Below are 6,570 nucleotides of genomic sequence, written 5' to 3' on the forward strand. Positions count from 1 at the left end.
TAGCGACATCAGACTGCTCTAAATAAAGATTTCGAATATCGTAATCTCGATTGAGCTTTCTGGGCTTTCGTACATGGCAGACCATACAACCTCTATACTTGTGCCAGTTTATTATCGTAGCGTACTGAATTGTTCGGGACTTCCAGAAGCTTTTTAAATCCACTTATCAATAAAAATTGACTAAAATCACGCTGAGACTGTATACTCAGCTACGTGCTCAGTTTGTTTTTACTCGCTTCATTTCATGAACAGTGCTACCAAAATTGTATACAATTCTGTTCCTTAACTGTGTACATATACACGTATATCTAACATAACATAGCTGTCCCTTCAGGATAACAAACATACTTCTATTTGATTCACATTGTGCGCACGTTTTAAACAGTTTACTTATTTCAGCTCTTCAATTATTAATAAAGTATTTTACAAATCATTGTGCCGTCAGATGGAAAGAGTCATTACGGTTTCCATAAAAATCCTCAAAAGATGACTGCACTTAAGGACATTTAAGAATTGCGACAAAATGAATATTTAAAATTGGCATATTTCTTTGATGATTGAGCGTGGATTCACCGACTAATAAATAGTCAAACTTTTGAAGATGTTTGTGTTCCTAGACATGAAGGTGACTGCTCCACGTCGTCCGAGAACAGTTATCATGTTTCTTCAGCGAACGATACGAGAAATTTTGTTCGCCCGACCATCAGCTTAAATGTGAACTAGTACATTGCTCTATGATTTAACACATCGCAATTCCCAATGAATTTGAAAACTGGATGTATGAAGCTAAATTCAGTATGATCATTTTTATCACAAGGTCACCCGATTTAAGAAGTAAAAATGTTTATCGTTTTCAAAGCAAGTTAAAGAATGAAAATAAGCACCGACAGCTTGGTGTATATCATTACAGTCGAAATGATGTTAACTCTAGAAATAAAAAGAATCGAATTATCTTTCTTTCTTTTCAGAAATGCCTGCAGGTCTGTTTTGTGGCTTTGGTTGTTATAATGGTCGCAGTAAGTATTTATTGAATTCACCTTCAGGTGATAACCACACTCTCCCTACGCATTGGCTCACGCACATAACTGTGTTTAGAGAGGGGTCATAATGTGTTTTGAACATATTTTATTGAAATGAATTGTTACAAAGGAATTGGACACAAGTTATAATAACGTAATTCGTCTTCTTCCTACATGTGATACAGCAAATTCAGTAACATATACGTCTTACAGTTGGTACATACATGAATATATTTTACATTTCCAGTTTTTTAATATAGTTATGAATAGAACATTTTTACTTATTATTGCAATAATTTTTACATATAACTCAATTTATTTTTATCAAGTATGTTTTATTTTACACATAGCTCGTTACTTAATCCACGGAGCAAATTCACAGACGCTACCCAAATATCTCATAAAACCGGAATTTAAAATTGCAAGAGTTATCCATTAATAGGCATAACTTAAAATTTCAAGAATAAAACTATTCTGTAATTCCAGAGAATCAATCAGTCAAACTAATTTAACCAAACTCCTCTGCCTTCCGACGCCATGTTGAAAGGTACGAATCCTACCTGTCATTTAAGTACGGTTCAAAGTTCAAATGACGTCAGTTTAGCCGTTCCTTTGAAACGTCAGGATATCATATGTACCAAATAATGACAGGATTCATTTGTTTTATTGAAAAGAAATCAGTTTCTAAACAGAAAGTCCTCTTCCAAATTGACCTAAAACGGTGACGTCGCCGGACATCATGGCGCAATGAGGAGTAAAAGCAGTATGGATTTAGAACCATTTTAACAAGAGCTTGAACTTTAGGTAGTTGTGTCAAACAGCAATGTGACGTAGGCCTGTCTATTTCATCGCTGGCCACTCAGCCAAGGCTCTGTTAAATCAACAAGATTTGTCTGGCTTTTGAGCTAAGACTATGCAATATGTGTATATTTCACTTGAAACCAGCGTCATTTGAACTTGTTTTGACACAAGAAATAGATAGTTACGTCCTATCGAAAGTCCAAGGTCTTGTTAAAATGGTTCTAACTCGAAAAAAGCCTTTAAAATGCTCAATGTTGCAAAAAATATATCAACAATTATTTGCACTTCTGTGTTAAACTGTAATGCTTTTTGTGGGTGTGACAGTAACTGTATTTTGGACATCAAACAGCCAAAAAAAAAATGTAAATATTTGGTCAGAAGAATAAGTAGCATTATCTTACGTTCAGTGTTATCATAACTGTAAACGAAAAAACAAACGGAAAAAAAGGAAAAATACGAAAAATTATTATTTTATGATTTTCGAACAAATGTGAGCAAACAAGATGTAAAATGGTATTGTGCATTTTAAATTGTAAAGGACTAAACGTGATATGCAATTGGGTATTTCTAAAACTAAACAATGCGTGCGGCATCTTGACGTCATGTTTTGAACGTTACCGTGATCCGTGGTGACAGAACATGTTGTGTTTAAAATCTGTCCCTCATATAATGGATTGTCAAACTGCGAATAAATCAATAACCATATAGATCATTGGCATTTCCCCTGAAACCTGCTTTTTAGTAGAAACAAATTCTGCATGGGAATTTAGATGGAGAAAGTACCTGGTATTAGTTTGTATTATGTGCAATGTTTTACACATTCATATTAGAGAGATATGTGTAGCAAATATAAATTCATGTGCAAAATTTGTATCCAATGGTGGTGTGAAAGCTAACATAACTAAGAAGAAACCGTGCTCCGATCACTGTTATGTCAGGTTGCAGCTATAATAAATGAGATGATACATTTGTATGCATTTTGATAAACGTATTTGATAAAACATTTTTTCACGATAGACGCTTGAATTTAATCGAGGGGTATGCTGTTGACCCTTAAATTGTTAAACTTCTGATAGTTTTAGAGATTATTTTTTAATCAACTGCTCTATCTAATCAGTCGATATATGCAAAGAGCAAAAGCGTTACCGGATATTCAACAAACTGTGTAAAAGTCAAACCAATAGACGTACATGTAGTATTAAATTCCATTTGTGGTCAGACGTAATGCGATTCAAGTATCAGTCAACCTTCAAATATCTTAGATATAATATTCTATGAATTTTATACAAAGTACTAGTTTAATCATAGCGATAAAATGATCATGTTCGCCCACTAGACCATTGAAAATAATCTAATTTTTCTTAAAGCAATTTTCCTATATGTGTGAATATGGTGTTTAACTTTAAAAACATTGCGTAAAATATTGCGTATGATAATAAAAACATAAGTTGACCACCTTAATTTTAAAAAAAGGCCTACAGTCCGTTCTCCACATTGTACTCTGTTATTGTTCTAACTTTTACATTTTTTTACATTACAGATAAGCATTATTCTCAGCGTCGTCCGAGGAATTGAGCTAGGAGCTTATGGCGGAGGGCATCTAATGCTGGGCATAAGTCTTATTGGCTTTGTTGTGGTAGAAATATGCATGGTAATGCTTTTTGGGGTATTATTTTATCCTCTGATAATGTCTTAATTAATATCAATTGCCGAATTTTATTAATGTTTTTATCTAGAAATATGAAGATTTATTTTATTCACTGAAGTTTCACTCATTCGCTTAAGAATTTCATTTATGCAAAGAGAAGCTATATTTTTAGTAATATTTTTTCCCTTTTAGAGGTGATTTTTTAAAGTTCACCAAAAAATTCAAAATTTATTCACACAAGGATACTAGTATCCAAATTAATATTCTAAAAAGATGCCTTAGATCTTACTAGAAGTTCTAGACGGATTTAAAAATGACATTACAAATGAATTGTTCAATTCATTTTATTGAAATGTCGAAGAAATTCCAAAACCACAAAGGGAGATACTTTGAACACAACCAAACACTAATCTTAAGCAAAATCTCTAAAAAGGTTTATGATAATCTATACAAGAGTATCATATTCTCCCATGCTATGATAGAGTTAGACAATATCAAATCTATAAAAAAAAATTCAATGTAAAACGATCTCATTATGCAAAAAATATATCCTTTATGATCTGATAAGCCATCTTGCTATAATAGACTAGGTCATATGAAACGATATCCTGACCATATTGAGTTATATACGGGAATGAGTTCATAAGTGCCTATTTAATAAGACTGACATTGTTTTTTGGATATTTTATGCAAAATGTGAGCGCCACAGCCGATCAAAATTACTTAATCGGGAAAAGGAACATTGACTTACGCGGCTTACCTCCCTTGCTTATGACGTCAGTAAGACCCAATCGCCATATAAAGCTATGTTGTGAATACAAATATCCATGTCATTTTGCAGCATTTTAAAAGAAAAAAAATACTATTTTATATAAAAACTTGTATAATTATACAATAATCAACCACGTCAGTATTTTTTCTCTCAAGAAATGAAATCGTGTGCGTTTTTATTTACATGTAATAGCGTGTACATAATGATATTCAGTTTCGAGACTGCAGGGAGAATAAATGATTTTCTTCATAGATCCACATGCAAGTATAATGTAATTTTAATATAAGCATATTTATATGTTTTATTTTGATCTTTTTAATGAAATTGACAAATTCAAAAATAGGTCTGATCGTTTTTTCCCATTTGCACGTTCATGCAATTCATTAAGATTTTTTTTCTAAACAACTTGTAGGCCTCATTGTGCCTCATTCGCTTCACGATTATATTGTTTGTTTCACTTTCAAATTCACAAATATGTTACCATTTAATTATTTTTAGTTTAAGAGAAATTTCTTCAAATGTTTTGTTTTTGAAACGTGTACTTGAATGTGCGGTGTTTTGATTTTAAAACGTGTATGTGCGGTGTTTACTCACAGATCCCTTTTATCTCACTTTCTTCCGCAATGTTTTCTTTCGTTTTTTTTATCATTATTGATGCTTGTTCTTAATAAAATCTGTTGATTATCTTCACATTCGTTCACAACTATTTTTATCAAACAACCGATTTATTTTACCGATACATTTCTAAATCCTTAAATGCCATATTTCCGCGATCTAATTTAATAAAACGTTAATACACGTGTACAAAGTATTTTCTAAAGATATTGCTACATGTATATATCAATAAGTCAGAAATTTATATTATTTCGAAATAAAATTTAAAAATAATTTTGCGGCATTTCATAGCAGCTCTTAAATACAAACTATGTACACAATGCCTCAAACATTTTCATTGGCCTGCCTTATATACTTTTTTATGTGACAAAATAAATCAAATCAATTTAAATGCTTTAATTCCCTTTAAATGTAGCTCAATCATTATACGTACCGAAGAAGAAAATGATGTTTCTATTTCAAAAGGATAAGGATAATTCATTGATCAGCTGTAAATGTTGGAGCATTTCTTTCGTTAAATTTCCACTCCAGTACGGGATCTTCGTCATGATTTTACTTTTGTGAGAAGCTGATATTAGATTTATTCATTAACGACCAATTAAAACTAAGTCATCTGTAGGCTACTACGAAATCAAATGATCTCATTTGAAAAGAAAGACACGTTCATATATGCAAAAATTACTAAAATTTAATCGATAAACTACTGTAAAATTACACTAGTTTTAATGCATTGTTTACATCGGTGGGTCTTTGTGACGTCATAAATCCACAAAATCAAGAACGATAAGCGGGCAAGAATTTTTTCAGGTGCTCAGTTTTCACGGTTATTTCTCAGTAATGCAAAGGCAAAAAAATCTTACATCATGTATTTTAACATTTGTTTATACCAAGCTTTATAATCATGAAAGAAAATCATAGTGATAAAAATCGTTTCATATGACCTTTAATGTAAGAAAAACAACCCTGTCACAAACAATAATTTGAAGAAAAAAAATTCATCAACTTTTAAAAGATTTTGCGCAGATAAATTGTAAAAACTATTAAAAGGCATCGTTCAGATCATCATAAAGAATGACATGTGATGGCAAAATTAACAAAGGGACATTGCCTCATCCTGCTTCATTTAAATTTCAGATTGTTTTCATTCGAAAAGGTGATTTACCCAAGGAGAAGACCTGGTTTCTTTACTTTGTCGGTGGCTGCGTAATAATGGAAGCTATTTTTACAGATATTTTGCTTTTCCAGTAACAATTATCTTGGATTTATTTTGATAATTTTTCACAGACTTAGTGCAATGTCTTATTTATCAAATTATATTTTGTGTGTGTGTGTGTGTGTGTGTACCTTGTAATATTCCGATCAAGATCTTACGTCTGTGACTCTTATATTAGCTTGTCTATATTAAAGATAATCTCAATTTATGGTTGAAAAATGTAAGGGAAATTACCACATAATTCTCATTATGTATGCGTTTGATTATACAGTGTAATAAAATGTACTTCTATGTTCTCGCATAACTGTAATGTACTTTCATGTAAATCTATACTTTCGATAACAAGAATAGATGCCTTACTTTTTAATATAACATGATTTTTTGTTGTTGGAATAAACCTGTTAGAGTTGTTTATGAAGGACTCGTGCACTTGATCAGTTTCGAAATATTCACGTTTTATACCTTTTTTTTCAAATGGACTGATCTTTTACGTAAATTACTT

This window comes from Magallana gigas, chromosome 7, assembly GCF_963853765.1.
Source record: "Magallana gigas chromosome 7, xbMagGiga1.1, whole genome shotgun sequence".
Classification (NCBI taxonomy): Eukaryota; Metazoa; Mollusca; class Bivalvia; order Ostreida; family Ostreidae; genus Magallana; species Magallana gigas.